This window comes from Magallana gigas, chromosome 8 (genome assembly GCF_963853765.1).
Source record: "Magallana gigas chromosome 8, xbMagGiga1.1, whole genome shotgun sequence".
Taxonomy (NCBI): domain Eukaryota; kingdom Metazoa; phylum Mollusca; class Bivalvia; order Ostreida; family Ostreidae; genus Magallana; species Magallana gigas.
In genome coordinates this window covers 38,214,978-38,238,975 of record NC_088860.1, presented here as the reverse complement: position 1 = coordinate 38,238,975, position 23,998 = coordinate 38,214,978, and the positions used below count along the sequence as shown (strand labels likewise).

Sequence of the window (23,998 nt, the reverse complement as noted above, 5' to 3'; positions counted from 1 at the left end):
TCAATATTTCATGTCGTTGGTCATTATCCTCAAAAAAAGAGATAAAAAGAAGAAATAAATGAATAGATAAAGTTATTATCTGCCCCTATTTTTTATATTTATTTTAAGTAGAACCGAAAGTTTTATTGGGCCGAGGTGTCTTTTACATGGGCCGACGTGTCAATAAATTTGGGCCGACCCGTCTGGGCCGAGGTGTCAAACGCCCTTGGCCGAGGTGTCGTTGGGCCGAGATGTCCGGCTACCCTCATAAATTATTTGATCTGTTAAATACACATGCATGTCGATTTTTCTGTGTGGAAATATTAGTCATTATCTTCCTGGTTCGCGCTGCCCCGTGGCCAAATTAATGGGGGGGTTTTATAGGAATTTTCTTAATTGAAATCATTAATGAATATTTTAAATTTACCTCTTCTCTAGTTGTTGTGCAAAGATGAAAATGAAACAAGGATAATCTAATTATATTGTATCATCAGGACCTATAGATGTGTTCAATAATTCACTCTGCGCATTGGCAATGCTGCATTGCACACTTTCTGTGTGATTGCTCTGGCACCTAGTTCAAGAACATATTAACCTACAACTTAAACCCCGGTTGTTTTACAAAAACATACTTTGATATTTTTTTATCTATAAAAAATAAAGCCACAGAAACAGAGAAAATCAAAGTAATGATGAATATCAGTCATGTTTATTTAATTTTTTTTGCACCGTCGCATAATTGATATCATTGTAGTGCCATTTGACGAGTACGCACGCGCGTTGGTGTACTTTTCCGGATCACTAAATACCGGGGTGATCAGAAACTGACTTACTTGTCTAGAAAGAAGTTGTACAAATTGCAGATGACCTTGTAACGACAAAAACCTTTCCAGCAGTAATCGCAGACGATCATTGTTGACCTTAATACCTTTTCCCAAAAAAATTTAAGTGCATATAACGACTTTTATTTGCAACAAACTGATTGGCAATATCTACACGAAGCGTATTTTTGTTCGTGAAAAACGACCACTTTCAAACATCATTTGTACGGAGCACTTAATTGCATACAAAGTATACGTAATCAAACCGAGTGCAGTGTGATGCACCTTAACTATTTATTGTTGTACTTATATTAGAAGATTCTTTGGAAATTGCAATAACAATGTTTGTTTTCAAGTGTATAATGTAAGTTGTTTGCAGGTGTGTGATTAGGACTGTCTTTTTACACTTCAACAAAATTAACCCATAAATGTCTACCGAAAGATATCAAGTTGTCAACACAAATGAATATTTTAACAAATGACAAAATGATAATTCCTTAAATGAGAAGAATATTCTCTGATACATTTGATTGTCGTAAGTAGAGACATTAAACGACCTATAGGTAGAGGCATCCTTGACAAAAAGTGTGCAATTGAAAGCTCTACCTGTCAGTGAGGTGTGAACACCAAGTACAACCCCCTAGAAAACAGAAACAGGATCAACCTATACAAGAGCACGTCTATCCTAGTCCAATTAATTTTTTTCTCCATTATTTATCAAGTTATGGATTTTAGAGGCATTAACAAAGCTAGTCGGTATGCTGCAGTTCCAAGGAAGTTTAAACTAGTATTGCTTAGTACACTGGGCATCGCAAGTAGTGTGCTTTTTCTTTTTAAGAATTAAATTTCTAAGAATAAAAACTGATTTCTCATTTACCAATATGGCGCATGCTGTGGTGTTTAATTGTAAGCTTTTAATATTTTGCTTATTTTATTTAAATAAGCGTAGCAATTGCGTATTTAGACGCGCAAATGACTGGGGCTTTGAGACGTAGCACCACTTACTTGCGCCATTCAATTAAGTTGATAAGATAACATAAATTGTTTATTATTTGCAATTTTGAGCTATAGAATCTGTTGTTTCTCTTTAAAAATGTATTATTAGATTAATTTATTCTAAAGTAAGATAAGGAAAGTGTTCATTAGAAAATGCATTATGAGTTAAAAGTCAAAACTGGGATTCTTTACATGAATACGATATTATGCAAATGAAGGGTACTTTCTTAACAAAAATTCGCATTTCGCTGTGCAGCTGTAAAGACAACCATATATAGTACGTGTATTTTAACTATTTTTTAAAACGAATTAACTATAATTAACTGTGTGTATATTTTGCATCTTGATAAACTGCAACTATATATATTTGTGCGAGATATTCTCTCTCTCTCTCTCTCTCTCTCTCTCTCTCTCTCTCTCTCTCTCTCTGCAATTTTTCTGTCTTTTCTACATGTACCTTCAATATTCACTTGCATTGGTTGACGACGTCATTAATTTATCGCGGAAACACCAGACCCACAGAAACATCAGACAGCTAGGACTTACTTTATGACGAGGTGAGACAGGTTAATTGATTTCTAATTAACGGCTGTCATTCTATCACAGAATTTCAAGGTGAGATGTTTGGAGTCCACAGGGAATATACATGTATATTAGATCTGTGAAAATGAAGCGAAGCGTACACTTATACACCCGCTGTTCAAGGGGCGTCATACCTGCTGTACTATTGCAGTGAAAACATAGAGAACTCTTAAAAGTGCAGACGTTTCAATAAGATTAGCTTTGCTCGATAAGATCATTGACAATTAACAAGTATTGGAATCAATTCAAGCAATTCTACTCTTACACATATATTGATTGCAATTTTTTGCAATGTCTCTACATATCGACAACCCCTGCATACAAAAAACGTTCAGAAAACTTCTTCCAATCTTACCAATATATATTATCATTTAAAGGGGAAACCTAGACAGGTTTTTTTAGTAATTTTAAACGTCTTTAATTGTCCGACAAGCTGTGTCAATTACAAGGCTGCAATGGTCACGTGCCAATACTCAATCCTTTTCCCGCGGAGATGCTGCGCGTTGAAATCGGCGTTTGACGCACTTTGGCAATTTACTTCCCCTCTCTGTACACCATATCGCTGTACTAAGCTGCAGATATATAATATTATTGCTCAGCATCACACGATTCCCATGCAATACCACACACTGAGCTACGGTTATAAGGTGAAGGTCTTCTTTCATTTATGCACTAACAGGTTGCAAGAATTCTTGGATCACGATTGAATAAGAATAAGGAAAGCTAAGGAATTCATTCTTTGAATACTGAAGGTGAATCCGAGATCTTTTATGCTCATGACGCAATGTCAATAAAAGTTCTTTTGGCACTCTTTTGACGACTTGATTTGCGACAGAAATCTTCTAATGGGGGAAATTCGCGGGCTTTGGGATAAGGAGGACAGTCTTTTGGATAACACTTGACCATAAGATAAGGTCATTGTGTTTATTTGTAGCGGCATGTGTGTGCTAAATTCAAGAACTATAAGAAGAAATCTTGAAACCTTGACTAGAATATTGCTGAAACCTTCGTACTAGTGATTTATATGTCAAACGAGTTGTAAAACTACAACTAATCAATATTATCCCACGTTCTTTAATTTAGAAGTCGTTTTGAATAGACCTCTTAAAGACGTGTCAATATTCCTTCTCGACTCATATAATTCTGTAATTAAAAATTGAAACAGATTTTTCTCTTCAGAATAAGCTAGATGATTTCAGTAGAACTGTCCAATATATTTCTCCAAAATTACAGACCCAAGACACCAGAAACCTGCTATACTCAATAATTATTGGAATTGATGAGAAAGTTTGCTGAGGAAATTGCGTTTTTCTTTTGTTTAACCATTCCCAGTTACCGCAAACCAAATATGAAATATTGCTATCGGCGCAAAAAATCTACTTCACCATGACTTCTTTGGTTTCTTTTATAGGTTTGTTTTGCAAGGTGCTAATTTAGGAGGGGAATTCCCCAAAACTTTCATTTTCAATCTTATTGACTACTCTTTTGCACTGGACTTTGTTGATGCTTTGCACTTTTCACTTTTTCAGGGAAACGAGAAAGTCTTTAAGGGAACCCCCCTACCCACCCCCACAGAAGAATCGGTTTTCAGACATCTGGGGGTACCCTACCGTCCACCAGAGGAAAGGGATCACTGACAAACCAATAAGAGAGCTCCAATGTAATACGTAATTGGGCGGATTCTGATACATTGGTGTGCGTTTCCAGCATTTTGATCCTCGGTATCTGAAAATTTGCACCAATTACCTGTAGATGTAATCTAGGGAGTAATCTTGCAAAAGGAAGCATCGTTCATGGTTGTCCTGTTTCTTCATCCTTTGACGAAGAGCTCTGTATGATAATTAAGATTATTGATGATATTGTGCTTTATATCTATTCAAGGCGTTTACCTTGTATGGTAGTAGATTGTCAAATTGTCAATTCTGAATTGACTGGTAGTACCGTACTGATTACAATATTACCAAAGAGATGTTGTTCTTAAATATGTTCAATGATGGAACCAAGCTACACGGTAGATTTATACAAGTAGTAATCATGAAATGTAACCTTATGCTGTAGTAAATTTACTATAGCTAATACTATTTTGATTGTACATATTTTTTAGAATCGAATGGTCGAAATATTTGCAACTTATTTACTCATATGTATATAGTCTAGTATGCTTATATAGATGTTAGTTTATTTTCATAGGATTTTTAGTCACTCATTATTATATTTTTTTTTGCATGCCCGTATTTATTGCATAGATTTTTACTTTCAAAAATGGAACTTAAAATATCATTTTCAACTCCCTTTACTTTACTCATTATTCCAATATACTCATTTTTTTCTACATACACGTGTTTACATTTATATGGTGTTTATTTCAAATAACCAAACAATATCGTTTCTTAGATCAATTTTATACTATATTTGTACATCATAATCATGATAAATTGGAATCAAATGAAAAAACTTCAATGTCTGTCTATATTTGCAACCTGTTCCCATGTATATACATAGCCATAATTGTTTCTCTTTGTCTTTTCTCTGCATTGGTTCGATTGTACCTATATAACACAGTATTTGTACTGTATATCCTTGGTCATCTATGGCCAGTATGTAGTTTGCATCTGCATATTAATTGTCTGTGATATAACACTACTACTGTCTCAGGTTGTTAAGGGGGATGCTGGTCTAGTACTCGTGTATGCAAACATCTTCAAACTTAGTAAATTTCCTTTTCTAACACAATTAGCATAATAATAGTAACAGGAAAAAAGTCTGCAATCAATTATGTTTATCTTTTAATTTCTTAAATGCTTGATATATTTTCGCACCACACAGTGGACATTTCTATGTGTTTGAAATATGGAGGTATAAACTTTAAAATGACTTAATTCTATAAAAAAAAATTATTATGATTTTATGATTTTCACACCACATACTGTGAAATGTACCTCAAAGTTTGAAAATGAAAATATACTTTATAAAAATTCATAAACTGTTGATATACGTATATTTTTACACCGCATATTGTAGAAATTTCCTCCATGTTTGAGGTAGGTATATACTTTGAAATCCATGTAGCTACAACCACCAAGCCTCCTTAATTAAGCAATATACTTACCTTTTCAGGTCATTAGGGCATGATTGTATGACATGCTCTACACGTGTTTGATATGTATTGCTTTGGCTTATGTCGGCGTTTGATCTATAATTCAATTAAACCACTGCATGCTTAATTATGTATTTATTCCCTGTCTGCTGTTCCTCGGTTGATAGATGTGTTATCCATCTTCAGCTTTTGTTTCATTCATATAATGTCATTGTTCATTAATTTTGTTTTTACTATGATGTTATAATGAAGGATGCCACTTGTGGTCAAATAAATTCAAAGTCAAACTTTATAGGTTAATATTATTTTTCTTTAAATCAATGATCTCTAAAGATTTTGATTTAATTATAATTATGCATGTAGAAAGAAGCAGGTGCTTTCATCTCGGGCTTACTTCCTCGTTGTAAACAAGGAGTCATGATTTGTACAACGGTTCCTGGGGACAGATGCTTTGATGTTGTCAAACTATGCTGCTAAATTCTATTATTAATCGAAATAAACAACAGTTTCTGATTGAAATGCTGAATATTAATAAAAAACACCAAGAATTTGTTGAAATTAATTTACATTACATGAAGAGACGATAAGACTATTTGATCGTCTTAGTGTGTGGTATATCAGAATCGATAAATCAATAATGCAAGTATGTATTCATGCATCTAAAATCACAGATACTGGATGTACAGAAGTGCTCAAAACGCGTATTCGTTTACATGTATTAAGTTTTTAAGAGTCGATTTTGCTTTAAAACAACAGATTTTTTGTTTTTTAAAATCTTCTAGAGTCATAGTAATTTGTTACACCACAAAAGTGTTGAATAAAAACAAACTAAGATGCCCTATTGATTAATAAACCATTTTGATGCAGCCATACTATGTACTTTAAAAATCTTTTGTTTTTACAGTTTATAAAGCTGCGTACCTTGACATTCAAATGCGTCGCCGAGCATCTACTAGTAATCGGAGATTCGTTTTTTAACATTAAATTTTTCCTAAATAACTACCACTACCCCAGTTTTTTCTCTCACCCATATACACACCCCAATAAAAGTTATTGTGGAACACTGATTGAAAAGATCTTGATGAAAAATACTTTGTAATACAGTAGTAGATACAACAGGTGTGTCAAGAAAAAGAATATAAGGTGGGCGACAAAGAACCGAGGAAACAGCTGGCCGCGATATGCGCATGCGTCAAAATGGCCTTATTTGTTTTATCGAAAATCATTTTATTATGAAAATGCACATAAATGAAATTAACGTTTGTTTAATGCCTTCACAATTAGTTTGTCAGCTGCCGCAAGCTATCTTAATAGATTTTCAATATACATGTATTTATATTTTTGTTGTGCGTGGTTGATTGGAATCAATCTTCGATCAATAATATGCCGACACATAATATATTAATTATATGTAAAATGTATTAAGGAAGTAACATAACAGTATAATACATGTCGAAGATGATTGATTAGCCAAAATACAGTTTAGGCAAAACGAACACAGGCATGATAAAACTAAAAAAAATCATCTGCTATTCCATTTTATATTTGAGGGGGTAGTAGCTGGAGAATCAAAGAAAAACAGATTAGATTAAGATTACATATCGGTCAAGTTTGTCTTCAATGTGCAGGCCAAACAGAGGAGGCTTCAACCTTAGAATATGAAAGAAATAGGGTATTATGCAGAAAATTGGTAGAAATATTGTCGACCACTCCATGTTTATACAAGTTTATATTACCATTGCATTGAAAAGTTTCAAGATTCCTTAAAAAATAATAATCAGACCAAATATAACATATATTCCATTAATACATTTTCAAATTCTTTCATGAGTCATGCATGTAATGAAAATAGCCACGTCTACAGGAGCAAATAAAAGTAAAGGCGTTGGACTGTAGGTTATTTATGTTAATCTGACCAAACGGAGGAAGCTTCAGCCAAAGTATATGAAAGATTTGTTTTTTTTCCACTTAGAAGAAAACTTGTGCGAATATTGTTGGCGTGTTTACACAAGTGTGTATAGCTATTGCACCTCAAAGCTTTAAGAGTCGTTTGAAAATATTAATTTGACAAGAATAATATATTTGTGAAAATAAACATTTTATTAAAAAATCTTCAAATTCTTTTATGAGTCATACAGGTAATAAAAAATTACAGGAAGGGGAAAATAAAAGTATAAGTGCATTGAAATGTAGAAGGCCATAAGAAATCAAAATGCCTGGTGTGCTGTTCCGGGCGTCTTTCCTTGTTGTGTCTGTGAATGCATCCTTGTGCATCAAGGAAGACCACACAGGAAACACTTGGACAGAAACATCAACGACGCGTCAAGAAATGTTTTAGACCTTCTTGAACGTAAAAGGAAAACCGAGAGAAAATGATCCTGTTTAGTTTTGCAAAAATACTTCTAGGTAAAAACATTTTACAATACAGTGCACGCATCTAAGAACTAAAAAGTAAAAGAAAAAAACTCTACTTTTTATAAAGCATAACTCAGTCTGTGAATATTTTCTATGCTTTGTTCGATGTAACAAAATACTACGATAGCAAGTTTATTGTTCCCATGTCTTCCCCGAGGCGAAGCCTAAAAAAATAGTTGCTGTCTCTGTGGACAATAAAATTGTTATCGTTCTTATGGCCAGTTACATGTAATACAGTAGGTAATATATAATATAAATCCTACCAGACCAGTGGTCCTCATTTTTCTTTTAAAATAGTGATTTAACTGCACAGGACGGACATTTATTTTCCCCCGTTTGAGTGGCCACTGTATGTGGTATTGATATATAGTTCCACTGAATCGAAAACAGTTTATGATTCTTTCGTGATGGGAACAAAATTAAACTGAAGTAAAACTGTTCCTTACGCCGGGAGTGGTTTCCTTTCATTTGCGAGTCGTAATATTAATTGATTAGATAGGAACAGCCCAAAGATATAACCGTTTCAGAACGATAGCACAAAATGTAATTGATTTCAAAGGATTGTCTTGAATGGCTGTAAAAAAAATGGAATTCTTCTTACTATAATCTGTCCCAGGTTTCTGCTTCCACAATTTTTTGCATAATATTTTGACAATCATAAATATATTTGGTCCCAAGCTAAATTCATTCACTAAAATGAAAAATTCCAGTTTTTCTGTTTTTTTTAAAACGCCCTCTAACACTACTGGTTTCAATACACAACCAAAATAAAAAAAAATATGAAGAAATCTTGAGAGTCTTTGCAATGTATTAATTTCAATATTTCCTTATTTAATATTCATGTTTCACCTACTGGTGTGTGTATTTATTAAAAAAAACCCACACACACACAACAAAAACGGATGGAAACTGCAACCTGGTCAAACTTTAATTAACATAGCGCACGGCCTTGAATAATGAACTACTGTAATTATTGATTGCATTAAATATGTTGATCTGAATTTGTACGACGTTCTTTTCATTGCAAATTTAAATGATGCATACCCCCAATCCTTCTAACAAAGGATTAGCATTACATGCAAAATAAAATCATTGAAAAAAGAAGATGAGGTAGGCGCTACATGTACATGAGTCAACATTGCAAAACATTAATCGTGGACATATGTGGTATATAAAGTGTTATCTTTTTTTTTGACATATAAAGAGGGGACTAATGTTATAAATCCTTTCACAATAACCACAACAACTGCTCTCCTACAGAAAATACATGTACGTCTTGACAAGGTATGGTTAATAATTTTAAAATGACGTAGATTATGCAATTGACGTCATATCTCATCAAACTTTGTACATGTAAATATTTCTCTTGCATAACAGTTGTACTGCTGTTGATGTGAAGGAGCTAATAGTTTGGTGAACATTGATGAACCAAAACGTACGATGATAAAACAGAACCATAATTATGATGGAGGTATACGATGGTTTTTATCTATAGCAATTATCAAATGTTATAAGTATAAATGAAAAAAATGACAATAACAAACCGTCAACCATCTCTAAAATCCATAAAACGAAATACAAATTCAAAGCAGAGCAACAAGACCTCTAAAAGGATAGAGGTAGGATCAGGTGCCATCTAACGTTTACTACATCTAACTTAGTTGCTTTAACATTACATGCATATCACAAACTCGGTCACATGAACAAATTATCGCCAATACATAAACTTAAGAGGGCTCGATGGTCATGGCCAATTTTCCCTTGTTTATCTTCATAAGAGGAAGAGCTTTAGATATAGATATAAGAAAATACTCAAACTTTAAAGGGGCATGGTCACGATTTTGGTCAAATTTAGGCTAATTCTATGTTTGTATTATTTACAATGCCTTCGAAATACATGTACATTTCTAATGATCAAATTAAATTTGTGGAGTTATAAGAAAGATACAGGGCTCACAATTCTTTGTCATGTAAACAAGGCTCGTGTGCTGTTTTTGTTTACATAGGTTCAATATACCAGTAAAAAAAAGTCAGCTCATTTGTCTATCTTTTTATTTATTTTAAGTATAGCTATATAATTTCTTATGTTTAACACATTCGTTTTAGGTTTAAAACTGAAAGTTTTACTCCAAAGTGCAAAATGCAAACAGACGCTTTGTTTACATAGCGAAGAATTTCAAGCTCTGTAACTCGCTTATAACTTAACAAATGAGACTAAAATTTCGGTTGCCTATTAAAAACGCCTTTCTGAAGCATTGTAAATATTAAAATCGGAAAAATAATTTTTTGATCAAAATCGTGACCATGCCCCTTTAAAGTTAATACATATAATTTCTTTTTCTTACAAAATAAAAGTATATGGCTTAAAACATCATTCCTGAAAATGCAAAGTAGATCTGAATGTTAGTTTGTTGACTACACAGCCTTATTAACCGATTTATTTAAACTAATTGTAATTCTAACTTCTAAAGTAGATGGGTTTTTTCAGTTATTCTTTATCACAATTTAAGAATATGTAAGCAACTTTTTCAGTTTTAAACAGTGGAAATTTTAAAAAAAACCAAATGCATACCTTTTTAGCAAGTGTCCTTTAAAATTTCAGTTGATTAGAAGGGAAAAAAAAGAATTAAATAAATTCTGAAACAGCTTTATATCAACGTATGTTTAATTAAAACCATTTGAGAAAGAAACGACATTTTGTGGTCAATAGTGTACATATATCTTTAGTATGCACATACGTGTTTCAATAAAAAGTCGACTGGCAATGAGCGAAAAAAGTAATACATATCTGTTTACTTATAATTAACTTTTATTATCTTGTCCACATTAATCTTGTCCATATTGTTTAACACGTGCAAAAACTATTTTACATAAATTCAACTAGAACAACTAGATTATCTCATAGCAAGGAAAACAAGCATTCTGAAAGTATTGCATAAGCAATACACGTCCCCTACCGGTTTGTAGAAATTTGTGAAAACAGTGCACTGTTATGCAAAATATCGAACCCGAACATTAAATAATTTGAATATAAAAATTAATTTTCTCGAAAATATGTCAACCAGACGCTACAAAACTGTAGCTTGACATTTTGAAGCTGTTCAGCGAATATCATATTATATCTTAAACGCATAAAGAAAAAAAGTGTGGAAAACTGAAGTGGGACAGACAGACGGACAGACAGACAGACAGACAGACGCAGAGGAAAGCTATAGTCCCCTCCGGTGAAAACCGGTAGGGGACTAAAAACAGACCGAGGAATATGCCATTAAGATTGAAAAAAAAAAGACTAATGTATAGCTGACAAATAAACCTGATGCACAAGCTAATAATACCAACTACTTAATTTCAGATCACAAATCGGACATTTGAGGAATTCATTGGGTTTAACTGTTCACTATACATATATATGAGATAAACTACTTGATCAAATAATTGCATAGTTGGATGCGAATTTACTAAATGTATGTAATTGATTCTTTTCAAATTATCATTTAATGTTGCTAAATATTTGATGTATTCTAATTAGTATTTACGGTCATTTGTTTTTGTGGTTTGAAAAAGTAAATTGTAAATGACGATGCTCGTCTTGAATACACATGTATAACCGGTGCATTATTGGCCGTTACTAGTATTCGTCGTTTTGATATCGATTCGACAATCTTAATTTTTATTTTAATCAGAAAGTTTGAGTAGTTTGTTAAATAGATACTTCTTAAATATATCAATCTATTACCAAACGAACACATAACTTTAAACTCTGATCAAGTTAAAATTATATGCCCTTCTAAAAGCCTAATATAACCTCCATGACAGATTAAATTACCTAATTATTTGCAGTTGCTAAGAATGTAATGACCTGCCAGACCTTGTAATAAAGTGACCCACTCATAACCAAGCAGTGCTTTAGAGTTGATTGGCTAAATTTTACAACACTAAAAGTCTTATGAATTGCACATTCGCAACGTTTTTGTAATGTTTTTTTTAAATAATTATGTTAGCAATTAGCGCCCCTGGCACATAGTTAGAGTCTCGCATCGTCGCAGGTTTAAATCAATCAGTCAAACCAAGGTGCCTGATACAGTAGGAGTTAGCATGATAAAATTCTTCATTACTCGATCGAAGTTTTAAAGATATTTACTTCACCGAGAGGTGTCATCTCTCAATTTATTATTTTTATCATAACGGCTTTATTCGCTGTCATATAAAGATTTATGAAATTTATGAAAAAGATCCTCGATCTCTAAATTGAAACATGCCCACACCTGGCGAATGCCCAAGCCAAGGTGTTACTGGAAACCAAATTCTATAGAATTTCCGTATTGACAATATAAGTGTGTTGAAAATACAATATACATGTATAATATGCACTAAAATTTTTTTTTTAATTTCACGGGACTAAACTGTCGTGGATTTTGTGCGTATCCCTCACCCGCGAGTTAATGCATACCAGCGAATCCAAAACATACTTTATTGTACTATTATGTAAATATATATATATAACATTCAACAGTTGAAGATTTTCGAACATTGTATTCAACGAACTTTAAGGATTACACATGTAACCGAGCAGTAAGGAATTCCAAAAGACAGCCGTTTTGTTTAACAGATTTATTAAACGTTTTAAAGCATTGACCTATAACAAAGAAAAATACATTAGACAAAATACAATTTTACATGTACATTCAATATGTTTCAGTTTCGATATTTCGTTGATAAAAATGCAACCGTTATTTCAGTATTCATTTATATGGTAAAACATGTTTTGTAGCAATTTAATATTAGAACTTACAAACAAGTTTCAGAAATTACAATGGCAAGATTAACTGCAAAAATACGATAAAGTATACACCTTGCAATTAAAATAATATGCCCTAATCACTATCATGGTAGTAAAGAAATATATGACTAAATATAATATTAACCTACCACAAGATGCAGCTGATATACACTGGATTGTCCGACGTCGTTTAAAATGAAATACTGCCCAATTGGACTTAGGTTGAACGGTTACTTATACTAATAGAGAATCAAATTTATTGGATAATAATATGAACCAATGAAATTAAAGAACCATACGCGCGCAATAAAACTTTAGATGAATAATATTTAAGAATATACTGCACAAAACGAAAATAGAAAATCCAAAAACGAATAAATACATATGAAATAGATATTAATAAATCTGTTCTACCACATACATAAAATAAGCTAAATAAAAAAAAATGATAATAATGATTTGAAATTTAGTAAGCATGTATGGAATGTTATTTGAAATTTATATCAAATTAAAATTATGCTGAACGACAATTTTTTGAAAAGAAGAAAATACGAGTACACATTTTTTTTTTAGATAAATATAATGCAAGTGTTGGTTACAAAACTTATTAATTGTTAGCGATTGTGTGTAGACGTGACCTGATGTCAACAAATGGCAAGGTTTAACGCAAGCTTGGTCATTTTAGTATATGTGTAAATTACATTAAAGGGACCAAGGCACGATTTGAGCTCTAAATTTTATTTTTTTTATATAGATGTGTACAGTGATTTACTCGTGCATTTTGAATGATTAGCCAAAATTCAAATGTTCTGTCTGATTCCTTGTTTAAGCATTTTTAAATTCATTAAACAGCGTCTGTTGAATTGCTAATCTGACACGTTTAGGCTTAATGCATGTCGCGGATCTATCTTTTAGGAGTATGAACAGCTTCGTCTGGAGTTACACTGTGGAAAGAATTTAACAGTAAAACTCATGCCAATATCTGATCTGTAAATTTGACCCCGCGGGCGAATTCCACAACGTCTACCGCGCATAAAAACCTTAAAATTATCAAACTGCAATTTTTAGTAGACCCTGCAAAACAGAATATAATGCAACATAATTGATTTAATATTTTACACGTAATTAGATATTTGTAAAATTAATTATCAACTCAAAATGTTTCAAAAAAACGTACAGCAATATATATTTATATATATATAATTCAATTTGCAGTTAACAATGGCTTAAAACAACTACATAATAAAAACCTTACACATTGACACACATATTTATGCATCCATTTCCATCTTTTAAAAGTAGAATGCTGATGTTTATCAGGATTCATGTATTGTAAGTGTCATCTCACCTTGCCTTATTGAAAAGTCGTTTCAAGATTTTACACATTCCAAGCAATTAAAAGAAAAATGTTATTTAATTCCTTAATGCAATTGATACCCCAAGAATTATTGTTTACATCACGGTTCTGGAGAATTTGGAATGTACTATCGTATTACTATATCAATCTAAAATCTTTTCTAACATCTCAGAAAGGAACGAACGAGAAGACCTGACAACTTAGAATTTAATTATTTCATTTTCTGTGCATTATAGGGAAAATCTAGCATTATGATTTGATTTGTTTAATAAAAGAATTAAAAGTTATGAAATTAAGAAAATAAAGAGTCAAAACTTATAGAGGCATGATCACGATTTTGGTCAAAAACTATTTTTCTGATATCAATGTTTACATTGCTTCAGTAAGGCTTTTTAAATAGGAAACCAAAATTTGAGTGTCATTCGTTGAGTTATAAAGCGAATTACATTGCTTACAATTCTTTGCTATGTAAACAAAGCTTTTTTAACATTTCGAAACAGATTTAGACCTTAAAATTAATGTGCTAAATGTTAGAAACTTTTTATTCATGTTAAAAATGAAAATTAAGTTGAGAAAGTAGACTAAATTAGAATTTTTTTTATTAGTATATTAAACCTATGTCTTAAAAAAAGATGGGGCGCGAACCTTTTTACATAAAAAAAAAAAAAGAATTGCTAGCCCCGTATCTTGCTTATCACTCTGCGACTGACTCTCAAATTTCATTTGATCATTAGAAATGCATTCCTAAAGCACTGTAAATAATAAAAATTGAAAAATACAATTTGACCAAAACATACACTATATTAATACAGATGAAATAAACGTTTCTAAGTTTACTAAATCTATTGTGAATTTGATTGAATGGAATAATGCTTAAAACTGAAGGAAAAAAAAAACCAAGATTGATTGTATTTCAATTTGCAAAACGTGTGACTCTTGATAACTACGATAATGGAAGGCACTGTTTGGAAGAATCTATAAAAAAAAATTAATAAACGCTTCCTAAGAAACGATAGCTAATTGTAACAGTATTCCTGCTTCAAGAAACAAAGAAAAAAAGACCAACCTGGCAATCTGTGAAACTGACCGAAATTATCAGAAGAGGGGGTAAATAGATGACGTCATATAACTCGATTTAATTGCGAAACTGCATTGTATCTCATTTTCGTCTGTTAAATGTTTGAAATATTGCAATAACTGTAAAAACAAATTTGGTTTCGGGACGTAATGGTATTGCAGCGTTTTTAAGATATCAAGATAATAGTTTATATTTGAGAGAGAGAGAGAGAGAGAGAGAGAGATTTATTTCAATATATGCATAGCGCATATATATAGTAATTTGCCTAGATAATAGCATGCATTCGATTTTTGAAAGCACTATGAAAATCACCTAAAAAGCCAAACGATTAGTTAAGGGTTTTCCCACACATCTGGGAAAAGTTCTGCATAAAAGCCCATTCTTCTTAACTACTCAAAGATACAGATTTCTAGCATGTGTTCGAATTGAAAATGGCAGCAAAAAATAACTTAAAGTTAGCTACACCCATTCTGCCACAGAAAGAGACACCAAAGTTTGGCAATTTTAAGTGTTTCACTGTACGTTTAAATTGCCATGGTCTACGTATATACTGTCATAAAAAGTAAACGTCACAGGGTGTCGATCTTTGTATGACAGATAAAAAAGATTGAAAATTTAAAGGGCATGGTCACAATTTTTGTCAAATTCTATTTTCATGTTTTTATTATTTACAACTAGATTTTAACCCGTGCGTGCACGGGTTGACTTTGCATATCGGGCATTTACGAAATGAATAAATCGACACACCGTAAATTTGACATTTACATAACAAAGCTATAACTTCAATAATGCTACATTGCAGTAACTTCACAACACTTTCCTTGGCTAGAACGATCTAACTGTGTCTCGGGAAAGGCCCTCACCACAATTAAAATGCCTCCCATATACCCGTAACAGAAAATTGAAGTTGCATTGCAAATAACAGTCAAATTAATCATAATAAACCTTTTTTGAGACTGTAAATACCTCTCATCTAAAATTTTAATCCATATAATGAAAGAGTTCAACACTTTTCCACCAACGTACACGTATTTTCTTTGCTAAAGAACGGAACGCATTCTATCGTAAAACTGTGTCCATAGGACATTTATTATTTCAACAATAAAATATTCCATCTTCACTCTTCTCTGAAACAAAAAGTGAATTTTTGCATGGAATCAAATATTGTTTTGCCATCACGGAGGCAAAGTTGAGTAAGTACTAAGTTGATATGTATAATTGTTATTTTATATTTTCTCTCATATATATGAATAGAATAAAAGCAAATGAAAATGTACACGTACTTGTATTATTGTAATACTTTAGAAATGCATTTCTAATGATCAATAAAAAAGTTGGGAGTCATTCGTAGAGTTATAAGGCTCACAAGGCTAATAATTCCTTGTCATGTAAACAAGGCTTGTGTCCTGTTTCGGTTTACATATGTTCAAAATACCTGTAAAAAAATCTTTTTCCAGCTTTCCTGTCCATTTTTTAAAAATTTATTTTAAGCATTGATAAACATGTCCTAACAAATGTTTTACACATTCGTTTTATGTTTAAAACTGAAATTTTTACTTCAACGTTTAAATGTAAACAAACGCCTTGTTTACATAGCGAAGACTTTCAAGCTCTGTAACTCACATATAACTAAACAAATGACACTCAAATTTCAGTTGCTTATTAAAAATGCCTTTCTGAAGCAATGTAACTATTAAAATTGGAAAAATAATTATTGACCAATATCGTGACCATGCCCCTTTAAGATCTAGTTTTGGGATTCACATTTTGATTTCAAACGATGGCCGTGACATTTTGCAAAGTCGATATTCACCTCAACATAGCCTAGAAGCAAGTGTTCAACTGGAAAAGGATAGAAAAAAAGTCCTATTAGTGTGCATGTACACCGTTAATGTGAGAAGTGTATTAATGACAAAGATTCAATAAATTGTTTAAATTCCTTTGATATAAACAATAACCTGATCACCGTGCTGCGTTTTGGACTATGTTTGTTTTAACGATACCCTAACGACATGTTACCACGATAGCAAATGCATTTAATGAACTTAGACCCCGTGCCATGTTCTATAACTCTAAATTATCCGGATTGCTTTGTTCGTACCATAAATCTGCCTTTCATATATGCATGACGAAGTGGCTCCACGGAGAACTGCTACATATAGGTAAAGGGGTACGAACTACCGATGCATCTGTACAACTTTTAAGGTGGCTGTACACATCCACAGTTTATTCCAATTTTCAGTAGAATATATATATATATATATATATATATATATATATATATATATATATATATATATATATATATATATATATATATATATATACCTATCAAATTTTAAAATGATGGTTTTGATACTATAGGTATTTTAAAAGAATTTTTTGATGGTTTTCGTGTTTTTGTAAAATATCAAAAATATATTTTTTTTATTTTTTCATATTCTGTTGACAAATTATCTAAATAAGCTGCTTGATGTGATAAGACAATATATCCTAATAAATATTACATAAAAATAACAATGAATGAAAATCATTACAAAAAAAGTGTTACATTTGTTCATATGTCTAAAGAAAATATACTCCATTTATAACAGTTTTCTATCAATTCGATTATAGTTAACTTTAAAAAGATAAACACATTTTAAATTTTTTTTGATAAAGTTTCCCAGATAAGAGTTATCTTTCCAAAGTTCAAAAGCTCAAACACCTTATCAATTTTTTTAGTTGAAGAAAACTTCCCAAATATTGTTTTGGAATGGTAAATACATAGTATTACATACATATTCCATTACAGGAAATGTTAATGAATCGCAATGTTTGATTTTCAAAATTTTTTGATTTTTAGAAATACGAATAATTTGTTTTAAATACAATACCACCTTTGTTTATTATATATAGGTCATATCTGTGCTATAACAGTGCTAATTATCGATATAATCAAAGTCACTGTCCATCCGCATCTTCTGCTAAGTCATAAGGTGATAAGGAAGCATATGGGCAATTTAGCGTTTTTTTTTACTGTTATTTTCAAAGTCGTGGAATTTGATAATGGTTTTAAATCAGATCAAAAAACTTTGTTTTATTGTTTAAAGTAGATATAGATGCAATAAAATCGGTTAGTACATTACTGCGACATCGGTGCAATATCACGTGACAACTATAAATATCTTAAGTATATTTCTTAATATAAAATGAGGTAGAACAACTCTACCATGCGGTTTCCAAAATATAATTATAAGCATACAGTGTGAAGGCAAGACAAATCAGTTTGACCAAAACCATTGTTAGAATCCTATGTTCTTCTTAATCAAATATTAATTAATCCGGTTCTTAAAAAAACCTTCCCAACTTGCATACAGCTTGCACAGAAAACAATATGTTGCATCAAAACCTGGGATTCTAGTAGCACTTTTCAACTTAAGCATTGCTCCAACTATCGATAAGTGTTTATATCGTAAACAACGACAGAGGAAAGCTTGGCCGAGAAATAAAACCACATTGTCATACCTTTTAGCGAATGATCAATAAAACTAACATCTCTCCCAGTATTCCATTCGGTTCAGTTCTCAATAAATCACACCAAATACTTTATAAGAGTCCTTAGATTACTTAAATTTTAAATCTGTTTACAATGCTCTCCGATAAAATTTACATGACATTCAACTTTCAGTCATGGCGTCATTAATGTGTTAATCCACGCACATGTAATATAATCTAATTTGTAAAAAAAATGTCCTCAGAATTTCTTATTTGTTACTTGACTTTGACCCGTGCGTGCACGGGTTGACATTGCATATGAAATCATACATTTACGAAGTAGGTTCATCGACACACCGTATGTTGACTTTTACATAACCAAGCTTTAAGAATACTATAATGCTTTTAATTTCAATACACTCTGCTTAGTTAGAATGATCCAACTGTGTCTCGGGACAGGCATTCACTACAGTTAAAATACCTCCCATATACCCGTAAAGTAGCAAAAAAAATCTCAGAATCGCTCCGAAACGATTTTAGACAAAATTAATGAGGCTGCATTGAAAATAACAGGCAAATTTCCATCTAAAATTTTAATTCATTTTAATGAAAAATTCAACATTTTGTCACCAACTTTTTTTAATCGCTTCGAATTTACACACCAGGTTGACATTCGGAACTCTTGGGATAGGTCCTTATTTCATATAAAATGCACTGAGTTAGAGTTATTCCTTTATTTCCATTTTCTGTAAGCATTTAAACATTTGTATAAGAGGTTCGGCACGCATAGTCACTGATTTTTCTCAAATTTTAATATCATGCATATTATTATATACCTATCATAAAAACACCAAAAGTTGGTTGTTAGGCAACTCTGTTACCATGGATACACATACCAATCATTCATAGCACAAAATGGTCTTCATTTTTACTGAAGAACGCACTTTGTCAGCTTAAATATTTATTTCAATTAGATTACATATAGTTTGTGATAAATCTTCATCAAACTCTCAAAGCATCACATCTTAACTATTGAATGATTCATTTAGCAAATCAAAGTATTTATCTTTTTTATTGTACCAAGGGCTTAAAAGTACTTGGTTAACGACTTTGTAAAAAAAACTAGAAATGAGGAATTTTTGGTGATGCCTTGTAAATTTTTGCGGACAGGTTGATGCAAACCGACACCAATCCTGAATTAACTGGGTCTTCTGTTATCAGAAACAATCAAAACATGATCCTCAACCTCAACCTCAAAATGGTTGTTTCCACGGAAACAAAAGTGTATATTTTACAACTTTCAAACTTCATAAAACCCTTACCATAGTTCATAAATATGTGTAAATTATGTCCTTTTGAGAAAAATATATCCAAATATTTAAATATGCAATAAATTGAAAGTGTTTGTAATATTGGTTTACAAATTATCAAATCTAGGTTAGATATATAAACAATCGTTACCATGGAAACATGATAAACAATTTCGTTCAAATCTATGTATAATAGACAGTTTTTGTCTTTGTATGTATCTCATTTCAAAATGTATCTCATTTCAATTATGTAACGATAACCAAATTTTGATGAAAAAAGGGAGAGCATATTTTATCAAACTTCTGTTTTTTGCTCAGCTGAGCTAAAAGCTTTTTGTAGGGCATCTGTCTCTGTCTGTCCGTCCATCTGTGAACTTTCCACATTTAAGCGTTTTCTCCAGAACCACTAAGCTAATTCTAACCACACTTAGCACAAATCATTCAGAAGTTTAGAGGGTTAAAATATGTTAGAATAAGGGTAACATCCTCTTTCGGGGGGGGGGGGGGGGGTGGGAGTGATGAAGGACATTTGACCTTGAAATTTGTTCAAGGTTTATGAGAAGTATTAGCCAGACAGAGCTGAAAGGAGGGTGTATATGCTTAGATTTTTTTTTAGAGTTATCTGATATAACCTTCATTAGATGGACAGATGTTTGGATTGATGAATGTACAGACGAACAGATCACTATAGGTCACATTCAGAGCACGACCCTTATTTATAATTATTAAAAATTCGTTGGCATTCTTTAAAAATCTTCTCAAAAATCATTTGGCCAAATAAGCTGAAACTTGTGTGGAAGCATCCTTAGGTAACGTAGACTCAAGTTTGTTCAGATTATGACTCCTAGGAGTAGGGTGAGCGCACAATCAGGGGAGGGGGGGTGAGTTTTTACATAGAAATATAAAGAAAAAATCAAAAGAAACAACAAAATTGACGTTTAACATGAGAATATGCTGAGACAATTTTAAAGATCTTTTTTAAACAAGAATTACTTTACTAGCTTGTCAAGATACAGTGTTCTAATTTCATTAGAGGTATGGCTACAGTTGATAAGGTGAGCCATGCGTCCCTCAGGCCTCTTGTTTGCATAATTGATTGCTATGGTAATATGTTATTATATGGTATGAAAGATCATAATGCTACATGTAGAAGTATTCATTTAGTGCAAAAAAAACCCCACAAGTTGACTTCTTCGTTGATGTTAAATTTTCATTCAAATAATTTAATGATTAAGGTATCGAAATATATTATCATAATGGTAACTAGATACGATCTCGTTACGAGTAACGAGTAGGTCTTCCGTTCAATTTTTTAAACGATTCGATTAAAATATCAATGAAATTTCAGAATTCTCCCTCAACCACTTCCTTTTAGATAATGTATACGATTGTCAATATCCTTTAAAATGCTTAACAAAGAGTTTTGCTTTTTAACATACAGCACATTAAAGATTTAAGATTTTAGTCCCCTAAAATCTCTAAATACGTCATCAATGGGTTTGGAAATGAGTTTTACAAACTGATATTGCTGCGATCAACAACTTTGTTTTTATAATGCATTACAAAATCTTGATCATTTTTAACGTATGAGTAATAGAGTTTAGGAGTCTATTGGCCCCTTATTTAAGGGGCCAGCCCCTTTTTCTTGATTTTATACGAAAGGTCTCATGAATACTAACATTTTTGGTTCTTACATCCATCTAAAATTGATGATCACTTTTGAGATACAAATGATTGAATATTTTAGAGGTCAGCCCTCTAGATCCTTAATGGGAACAGAAATTCGTGTTTTGATAAGTAGAATTAATTTAAATCATTTAATCAAACATTTTCTCTTCTTTGATGTCTAACAAATTATGTATACTTCTCTAGTTATTTTTCGTCAAAGTTTAAGTACTTTGGCCCCTAAAAATCCCTCATTACGTAATAAATGGGCGTGGCAATGATTTTTTTCAAATAGATATTGGTACGATCAACAACTTTGCTTCTATAATGCAAAACAAAATCTTTATCGTTTTTAAGTCATTTGTAATAGAGTTAACGAGTGCCTTGGCCCCTAAAAAGGGGCCAGCCCCTTTTTCTTGATTTCTTTGAAAAGGTCTTAAAAATACAAACATTTTTTGTTCTTGCACCCATGTAAAATTGTTGATCATTTTTGAGATACAAATGATTGAATATTTTAGAGGTCAGCCCTCTAGATCCTTAATGGGGACAGAAATTCGTGTTTTGATAAGTGGAATTAATTTAAATCATTAATTCAAACATTTTCTCTTCTATGATGTCTAACAAAATATGTATACTTCTTTAATTATTTTTCGTCAAAGTTTAAGTACTTTGGCCCCTAAAAATCCCTCATTACGTAATAAATGGGCGTGGCAATGATTTTTTTAAATAGATATTGGTACGATCAACAACTTTGCTTCTATAATGCATTACAAAATCTTTATCGTTTTTAAGTTATTTGTAATAGAGTTTACGAGTGCCTTGGCCCCTAAAAAAAGGGACCAGCCCCTTTTTCTTGATTTCGTTGGAAAGAACTTATGATTATCTACCACTTTTGTTATATATATCTTAACAAAATATCAACTGATAAAAAGATACAGATCCAAACGTTTGGAAATTTTGAATGAAAATTCGTACTCAATTTTCGTGCCCAGGCGAGCTCCAAGAAATGGCGCCACTGGCGTAAAACAAAATAATAGTGCACAACTTCAGACTATAGACTACCTATCATGAAAATTTCATAGTCATATCTCTGATAGTTTCTGAGATCGGCTCTGCACAAAATAGGTCGTAAAAAAACACAAAATGGTCGATAAATCGGTACCGGAAGTGACGACAACAAAAATTTCAAAAACATATAAAATTCAGATGATGACTCATCATCTGTGAAAAAATGTTGAAAATCGGTCGAATAATTTTCGAGAAATCGCGTGCACAAAATTTGGAAAAAAAAATTAATAATAATAACTAGACACGATCTCGTTGCGAGCAACGAGGAGGTCTTCCGTCTGATTTTAGAATTTGAGATATATGTTAGATCTAGATTTTGCTAAACATGATTTAGAATAGAAAAATGGGGTCTACATTCTAAGGGCCAGATACTATTTTGTTTCAGGGATAAGAGCTTTGTTCAACAAGTGTTTAGAAATTCGTCACCGTTCTTGAGATATCTGAGAAAAAAAAGTTTTAGGGGCCAGTCCCTTACCTCCTTATTGGAGCCGCTGAACCAAATTTTGAAGGTTGCATTTTGTAAAGTACATTATTTTGAGTATCTTTTCTTCTACACTGCATTTAAAAACATTTTCCTTTTTGAGATATAGCTGGTCATAGTTTATGGACCCTTGACCCCTAAAAAATCCTTATTCCATAACACATGAAAAAAATCATTATATTACTTGGATACAGAACTGTAAGATAAACATATTTGCTTCTATAGCCTTTCATTAAATTTCCCTCAGTAAAGAGCTTTAGATGAAACATTTCAGAGCCCTTTAGTTTCCTAATTTTAGGGGCCAGCCCCTTTTTTGATATCAAATAAAAGGTCAATTGAATCTCAACACATTTTGTTCAACAACTATTTAGAAATTCGTTACCGTTCTTGAGATATATGGGAAAGAACGTTTAAGGGGCTGATCCCTTAACTCCTTATAGGGGCCATTTAACAAAATTTTGAAAATTGCATCTTATTAAGTACATCTTTCTGAGTATCTTTTCTTCTTTACTGCATTTCAAAATATTTTTCCTTTCTGAGATATGGGTGATCAAAATTTTTGACTTTTGGCCCCTAAAACCCCTTAATTACGTAACACATGATAAAATCATTACATTGCTTGAAAACATAACTATTAAATAAACACATTTGCTTCTTCATCATTTCACAAAATATCTCACAGTAAAGGGCTACAGATTAAAGACTTTAGAGGCCTTTGGTCCCCTATTTTAAGGGGCCAGCCCCTTTTTCTTGGTATCAAATAAAAGGTCATTTAATTCTACACAAATTTTGTTCAACAAGTGTTTAAAATATCGTTACCGTTTTGGAGATATATGAGAAAGAAAGTTTAGGGGCAAATCCCTCAAACTCCTTTTAGGGGCCGTTTAACGAA

General features: G+C 32.0%; 1 long non-coding RNA gene across 1 annotated transcript; it reads left to right on the top strand.

The window, feature by feature from the left end:
- Positions 1–1,950: 1,950 nt before the first annotated feature.
- Positions 1,951–5,767, top strand: LOC136270851 (uncharacterized). Its single transcript, XR_010708728.1, has 2 exons — positions 1,951–2,353; positions 3,908–5,767. It is a non-coding gene; the product is annotated as an uncharacterized lncRNA (long non-coding RNA).
- The last annotated feature ends 18,231 nt before the right edge of the window (positions 5,768–23,998 follow it).